This window comes from Schistocerca americana, chromosome 3 (assembly GCF_021461395.2).
Source record: "Schistocerca americana isolate TAMUIC-IGC-003095 chromosome 3, iqSchAmer2.1, whole genome shotgun sequence".
NCBI lineage: Eukaryota > Metazoa > Arthropoda > Insecta > Orthoptera > Acrididae > Schistocerca > Schistocerca americana.
The window spans coordinates 318,272,247-318,281,116 of NC_060121.1; the positions used below are offsets into that span (position 1 = coordinate 318,272,247).

Sequence of the window (8,870 nt, forward strand, 5' to 3'; positions counted from 1 at the left end):
TCGTCTATAATGAAGTACTGCCCGAAAAAAAAAAAAGCTGCGCAGATACTCAGTCAGATCTTGATAAGATTTCAAAGTGGTGCAAATATTGGCAGCTTGCTTTAAATGTTTAGAAATGTAAAATTGAGCCCTTTACAAATGGGAACACGTAATATCAAAGAGTCAAAACTAGAAACGGTCAACTCATACAAATATCTGGGTGTAACACTTCGTAACTCCACTCATGGTCTTAGGGGTATTCCCGCTTCACACGTTGGGTCACTAGATTCCATCTAGTTTTCTATTCCCAGCTTTTCTACTTTCTTTAATGTGGCTGCTGAACTATATTTTGGTACTGCGTTATTTTACGGAGAAGGAATATCACCGACTGATTTCGAAGCTCTCGAAAACGACCGAGAAATTGGCTGCACTTTTTGTGACCTTACTTTAATTCGCTGTATGTCCATCTTTTTAGAGATTGTTGTGGGTCTCGGCTGTTCGATAGAGAATGTGAAATTAAACACTTTTCAGCCGTTAAATTTCCAGCCTTATTTTATTCGGCAACCAGTTTCAGCGTTTCACTACGCCATCCTCAGACCCCTGACCGACGTGTGGAAGAATCTGATCACAGCCGAGATAAATTCTTCCAACACGTCGGTCAGGGGCCTGAGGATGGCGTAGTGAAACGCTGAAACTGGTTGCCGAATAAAATAAGGCTGGAAATTTAACGGCTGAAAAGTGTTTAAGTTGACCTCCTCTTTACTTTAATTCTTCTTTATGTCTCTTCAAGATCTCACCCTTCCACAGATCGTTTTATAAAGAGGATATAGAAACTTCTATCAGGCGGAGATTTTGTTTTTCATCTTGTGGGTCAGCCGCCAAATTTTAATTTCAGTTAGGAACTAGGCGATATGGTGCGTTCTTCGCAAACACGTGATGCGTGGATCCGTCACTAGTCTTCTCTCGACAGGTTAAACCATTTTACAGCTACTTCCAGCAGCAGAGTCGATCGCTTTTATGTTTCTGATTTTGTGTACAACTATTAGCGAAAATGGAAATGGAAATGCCGTGTGACTAGGGCTTCCCGTCGGGTAGACCGTTCGTCGGGTGCAAGTCTTTGGAGTTGACGCCACTTCGGCGACTTGCGTGTCGATGGGGATGAAATGATGATGAGGACAACACAACACCCAGTCCCTGAGCGGAGAAAATCTCCGACCCAGCCGGGAATCTAACCTGGGCCGTTAGGTATGACATTCCGTCGCGCTGACCACTCAGCTACCAGGGGCGGACTATTAGTGAAAGACGTGAGCCACTCCTTTCACTGTACACTGTGCCGTAGCTGTAGCCTTAAATCATATGCCGTAACCAGTAAATAAGGCGAGTAGCTTGCGTTAGCAGGGCCGTTGTCTTCCTCTTACGGAATGGTGGTCAGGGCATGCAAAACCATTGTTCCGGGAAGCATTAATGCGTTACAGCTCTGAGAGTGCGAGAGATCGCCATCAGACCCATGAATTTTATTATTCCGTCTTGCGGAAACTTTATGGTCAGTCAAGCTCTCTTACTGATTATGGCTGATTGCCATGTTAAGACGAAGCTTCTTCAGGAAAAGAAACAACAAACACAAGGACTCGGGATGCGATCAAAATTCCGCTCATTCCTAGAGGATGATCTGATTTCCATATATCACCTTATCCAGTTGTGGATGCGTCGAAAAAGAGCATTCACGCCGATGGTCATATGCTGACGTCCCAACGTGACATTTCCAGAGAGATCTATAATTACTTTACAGATCTTTATGATTGCTACTGGTTCGATAGTCCCTGAAAAATTTATTTCGCTCCTGGATTGCGTGTTTACTCTCGCATTAAATGATGAATTTCTAAGTGACGTTACTCGCGATGATATATATATCGTCTTATTGTTGGTTCACCATCGCAAAAGTGATACCGTTAAGGCACTGCTGAATGAGATGACCCGGGGAGTTTAATTCCTGATCCTTTCAAGGGTGGTAAAACCGTTCTAACTCCGAAGAAAACCGGACGTCCAGACACTGAGAAATTCCGCCCGATCACTTTCGATAACAAAATGTCGCCCGAGCGGTTAACAGCGGTTAACAGCCTTTTGTCGATACTACTAGAGAAAATTATTGCTGTTCACCAAAGCACTAAGCCTGGACGCGCGATTTTGACTTCCTTAGTCGAATGGCAGGACTCTATGGCTCAGCGACTTCTTTCTCCACAGATTTACTTTTTATTGACTTGAATAATACATTTGACCGGGTCAGTCGCGATTTCTTGATGCAGGTGCTCAAAGCGACCGGCCTCAATTATACTGGCTGTCAGGTATTATCCAATATTTTTACTGGTATTCAAGCATCTCTCATAGTGAATGGACTACGTACTCCTCACATCATCATCTGACGGGGGTTACCGCGGGTAAGCCCCCTCTCCACGTCGCTTTTTGTCTTGTCCCTAGAATCTTTGCTTCACCGTATTGCTCATCAATTATGCGGCTGGAAAATATTAGGAGAAACCTTCACGGAACAAGCCTACGCGGATGATTGCTACGTCATATCGATGACATATCCTTGTTCAAGAACACATTGGATTCCTTTTGGCCGGCCACGGTGGCCGAGCGGTTCTAGGAGCTTCAGTCAGAAACTGCGCGACTGCTACGGTCGCAGGTTCGCATCCTGCCTCGGGCATGGATGTGTGTGCTATCCATAGGTTAGTTGGGTTTAAGTAGTTCTAAGTTCTAGGGGGCTGATGACCTGAGATGTTAAGTCCCACAGTGCTCAGAGCCATTTGAACGATTTTGATTCCTTTTGTTCTCTCCCTCCGGGGCCCGCATTAATGAACAGAAATGTACCCTGTTACCATTGTGGAGTTTTCATTAAGTTGTCATTCCATGGGCAATGGTGGTTGCTGGCCACAAATCTTTGGAAATTAACGTGGAACGTCGTTCCTTCAGTCTTCTTCACGAAGTGCGGATCTTGGATTCGTACATTTTCAGCACAAATATTCCCGCTCCCTGCGATGACGGCGAGAAAATTGATGCATTTGTTCAATTATCCTTTGGAAAGATGTTGTTGCGAGGCCCCGTATCAAACTGAAGGCTTCGATATTGTTTGTAAGGTCTATCGTTTTGACATGTGCTCGAACTGGTCATTCTATTACATCTTGCTTATTTGCATATCTTCGACCGGCCAATGTGATTCCACTGCCGATGTTCGGATGATCAACTCTAAATTGTTGCATATGCGTGAATTTTTTATTATAAGAAGTTTTCTGAGAGCCGAAATTATGTGAATGACACACCTTAACACCAGATTTTTTTCTTTCTCGTTTGGGGGTACAATCATCCCTCTCCCCAGATTAAATGGCCGCGCCATTGATATCTTGGGAAACAATGTGAATTCATGTTAGTCTTTCTACCCTCCAGACGGAAGTTGCCTCATCGTGGTATAGGGCCATTCACGATCTGATACCAACCAGCGAACGCCTCCATTGCATTGTCTTCGTCCGACTGGTCTTTGCGACACATGTCATCAACTTGATACATTACTACATAGGCGTGTCTCTTTGCGGACGAGAACACTGGCTTTCCTTACCCGATCAGCTGGAGCTGCTTTCTCTTTTGAACTCTTCTGTGTCCCGAATCTTCCGTTTTCCCTTGGACGAAGACTAATTCGATCGTATAGCTCCTTGGCCACTATGTAGTCTGGTGTGACAACGATCCTGACCCCCGTATATTTCGCCAATATATTGGAGCGCTCAGTGCAAGTGGCAGAGGCTTCCAAGTTATAGAGCTTAATTTGTAAAAATGCCACACATTTCTTTTAATCGTCAAGGTAAAAACTGTTTTCTTTTGAGTCAGATTGTGGATTTACACTATGTGATCAAAAGTATCGCACACCCGGCTGAAAATTACTTACAAGTTCGTGGCGTCCTCCATAAGTAATGCTGGAATTCAGTAAGATGTTAGCCCACCCTTGGCCTTGATGACAGCTTCCACTCTCGCTGGCATACGTCCAGTCAGGTGCTGGAAGTTTTCTAGGGGATTGGCAGCCCATTCTTCACGGAGTGCTGCACTAACGAGAGGTATCGATGTCGGTAGGTGAGGCCTGGCACGAAGTCGGCGTCCCGAAACATCCCAAAGATGACCTACAAGATTCAGGCTAGGACTCTGTGCAGGACAATCCATTACAGGGACGTGAAACCACTCCGCCACAGGCAGTGCTTTATGAACAGGTGCTAGATCGTGTTGAAAAATGCAGTCGCCATCCCCGAATTGCTCTTCAACAGTGGGAATCAACAAGGTCTTCAAGCATCAATGTAGGCCTGTGCTGTGATAGTGCACGCAAAACAACAAGGAGTGGAAGCCCTATGCATGAAAAATACCTCGCACCATAACACCACCGACTCCGAGTTTTCCTGTTGGCACCACACACCCTGGCAGATGACTTCTTCGGGTATTCGCCATAACCACACCCTGCCATCGGATAGCCACAATGTGTACCGTGATTCGTCATTCCACACAACGTTTTTATACTGTTCAATCGTCCAATGTTTACGGTCCTTACACGAAGCGAGGTGTCGTTTGGCATTTACCGGCGTGATGTGTGGCTTATGAGCAGCCGCTCGACCATGAAATACAAGTTTTCTCACGTCTCACCTAACTGTCATAGTACTTGCAGTGGATCCTGATGCAGCTTCGAATTCCTGTGTGATGGTCTGGATAGGTATCTGCCTGTTATACATCACGACCTTCAACTGTCGGCGGTCTCTGTCAGTCAACAGACAAGGTCCGCCTGTACGCTTTTGTGCTGTACGCGTCCCTTCACGTTTCCACTTCACAATCACGTCGGAAACAGTGGACCTAGGGATGTTTAGGAGTGTGGAAATCTCGTGTACAGGCGTATGACACAAGTGACACTCCGTCTCCTGACCACATTCGAAGTCCGTGAAGTCCGCGGAGCGCCCCACTGTGCTCTCTCACAATGCCTAATGACTACTGAGGTAGTTGATATGGGAGTAGCTGGCAGTAGGTGGCAGCACAATGCACCTGATATGAAAAACGTATGTTTTTGGGGGTGTCCAGATACTTTTAATCGCATAGTGTATGTCTACCAAGTTTTATTTTCAGAGAGAAAATAAAAAATAATAAAAAAATTAAACTGCTTGGCTTTTGCGGATGATTTCGCAATACTTTCAGAAAACCTGACAGAAGAAATTACTCAAATAAACATCCTGGAAAAATCAGCAAACAGAACTGGTCTCAAAATTTCAGCTGAAAAAACTAAATTCATGACAAATATAAAAAATGCACCAAAATACATAGAAACACAAATAGGTAAAATAGAGCGAGTAAATAAATTTAAATATCTTGGAGAAACTATACAACAGAATGGACTAGAAAAATCTGCAATATATGTAAGAATTAACAAAATGGAAAGAGTATATGGTTTGACCAAAAATATTTACAACAAGAAATGTTTATCTAGAAAAACAAAACTACAACACTACCCCACAGTGGGACGACCGGAATGTTTATATGCATCTGAATGCCAAACAATGGACAAACTAGAGGTACTGGAAAGTAGGATTATTAGAAAAATAATGGGCGCAATGAAAACTGCAGATGGTTGGAAAATAAGAAGTAATGATGAGATCTACAAAAATATAGAGAAAATGGTTCAAATGGTTCAAATGGCTCTGAGCACTATGGGACTTAACATCTGAGATCATCAGTGCCCTAGAACTTGGAGCTAATTAAACATAACTAACCTAACGACATCACACACATCCATGCCCGAGGCGCCGGCCGCGGTGGTCTAGCGGTTCTAGGCGCGCAGTCCGGAACCGCACGGCTGCTACGGTCGCAGGTTCGAATCCTGCCTCGGGCATGGATGTGTGTGATGTCCTTAGATTAGTTAGATTTAAGTAGTTCTGCGTTCTAGGGGACTGATGTCCACAGATGTTAAGTCCCATAGTGCTCAGAGCCATTTGAACCATTTGAACCATGCCCGAGGCAGGATTCGAACCTGCGACCGTAGTGGTAGCGCGGTTCCAGACTGTAGCGCCTAGAACCGCTCGGCCACTGCGGCCGGCGTATAGAGAAAATATCTGAAGTAATGGCCAGCCGAAGATTAACCTTTTTTGGACATCTCTACCGAATGGATGGAAATAGACTCCTATATTTCTGGAAGAAGAATCGACAATAGCATGGATTACAGAAGTAAGAAAAGATCTAGAAAGAAACAACATCAAAGAATCAGAAATAGCAGAAAGAACCCGTTTTAAAAACAAAATACTAAATTTGGAATGCTTTCAAAGCAGAAGAAATAAAAAATCGGGAACAACATGGACAGAAGAAAGGAAGAGATTTCATAGGGAGAAAATGAAGGAATACTGGATAAATAGGAAAGAACAACAAAAGAGGAAGAGGAACTGAAGTTGTTAATGTGACCCTAGTTGGTCAATACGATTGTAAAAAAAAAAAAAGAAAATTAAAAAAAAGCAACCTAGCACCATGTCCATGTGAGAGGCCCTCACAGTGAAGGGAGGAAGGGGGGAGGGTGTCAACATATTCTACCCGTGCTGCCCCCTTGTCTCCAGCCAGCCTGAATCTGGCTGAAAAGAAAGGAACAGCCTTCCGGGATTAGATTGATTTGCTGATGAAATGAGTAAGGAATTGTCTGCCACGCTGTTCGGAAGTGGACTGCCGCCGATAGACGGGACCATCCCTCTCCCGGTGTGCTATGAAAGAAAACTTAGCGCGACATTATTAACAGCGGTGTGAGTGTGCTCTCTTTGCAGCTCTGCTCTCGGGTTCCGAGAGACATGCGCTAACAGATGGTCGCCGAGAAAGTCCCCACCCAGAATAGTGCCCGTCCCCGCTCCGCCGCGTTCTATTACTCCTCCCCGATTTCGGCTGTTCGTGCCCGCAGACGCACTAACCTCTATATCTTTCCTCGCCACCATTTCTCGAGTGCCAGTGCGACAGGAAAAAACGCCCCCGGAGACCCTAAACCCCGAGACAAATTTTCCCCGCTTGTTATTTACAACAGTTGTTCCCCGGCCGAATGGGCAGCAGAATGACGAGTCAGTGCGGCTCGATGTGTGTGTTTCGGCGTTAAACAGTTCTCAAGTGTTTGGGACCTGTCGACTCCGTCGAGACGGGAGGCATATTGGGACCGCCGGCCGACAGGTGCTAAATCCACGAACGTGCCACTTTCCTGGCTACCGCAGTAGTGAAAGGCTGAGAGCCCCACGTTTCTAATTACGTTCTCTCGACTCAGACAGCCGGTATCAGATTTCTTTCTCCTCGTTTCGTTGAACAGGGTTCACAAAATAAAACTAGCCCGGAAACTACACTCGCGGAAAAACAATCGCAACACCAAAAAATAATTAATGTAGAATCAAGAAATTTCTGGAATTCCTTTGTCTAGGTAGCGTATTTAAGTGATTAACGTTAAAGATCGCAGGTTGGAACTTATTTATTAAAATGTGTGAATCTGTACTTCAATTGCTGAATGACTGAGAAGATGAAAGTTCTACGTTATTTGGTTCTGAAACAGCTGAATAAAATTCGACGTACTGAGCCGACTTTCTCTTTACTTTTTCTTTTCATGTCAACACTGACCCACAATATTCTAACGCAACGCAACTTGACTGCTCAAAAAAATTACAACCTGACTTCAAATAATGGTCCTGACTAAAAAGAAATCTTAACAATAGCCTATACATTTCATTAAGCACTTACCTCACAAAAATCTTCATTACGTGGACTGCTGCAATACAGCGAGCGTCAATACTGCCAGCAAAATAAAAGATTCTAACTACTAAAGCCACTAACTACTAATAGGCATGTGGTTAGCAAAGCAAATATTTTGTCGCAAACCAAATAATGTATTTTTTTACCTTAATAGTGTGACATCCAGTTCAAACACGAATATAAATCGTCATTGACATCCAGTACAAAGACATATAATCATGAATAATTTTCAAAGTCGGATACTTCCAGATCGTTAATCGTTAGCCTACGCTAACACCTCAGACCTCTACACTCCATCAATGCTAACTTCTTCCATTTAACATCCATCACTGCTGGCTGTTCACCTCCAACTGCCCAACAGTACTTCCATGCTGCTCGCGACTAACGTCCAACTGCCCAACACTACTGGCGATTAACTTACAACAACGAGTCCAACCAGGCACAAAGTCTCTTACAAGGAAAGCGCAGTCAGCGATTCAATGCAAAGCGCTACACAGCGCTGCCAACACAGAAGCAGAGCACTTACAAGGTTAACGTAAACACGCGATTAGCCATTGCAAATGTGAAATGCTGGTGGATTAATAAGCGGTGTACCAGCCAGAATGTTGAATATACGCATGCAAAATGCATGCATTGTGTTTGACAGGTGTCGGATATCAGTTTGTGCGATGGAGTTAATGCCTATTACTTTTTGGTCGAGATACAGGGGTGATTAATGTTGTTTGTGGATGACACTCGATTTGCCATCCGACGATGCTCCATACGTGCTCGATAGGTGACAGATCTAGTGATCGAGCAGGCCTAGGCAACATGCCGACACTCTGTGGAATAATCTTTATTGGTCCATTATGGACAGGGGACATCGGCTGGTTAAGTAATTGTCAATGTCAATGAAATTCACCAACAGCCGTGTAACTTAAAATATTACTGTATTTTATGGTGTAGGCTCAAACTGGTAGCCTTCACAGTAAAATGAAATGATGTCGTAAGTTCATTTGGCAACGGCCTTGCCGCAGTGGATACACCGGTTCCCGTCAGATCACCAAAGTTAAGCGCTGTCGGGCGTGGCCTGCACATGGATGGGTGACCATCCGGGCCGCCATGCGCTGTTGACA

General features: G+C 44.4%; 1 pseudogene; it reads left to right on the top strand.

Annotated features, from left to right (window-relative positions):
• Positions 1 to 8,752: 8,752 nt before the first annotated feature.
• On the top strand, positions 8,753 to 8,870 carry LOC124608523 (annotated as a pseudogene).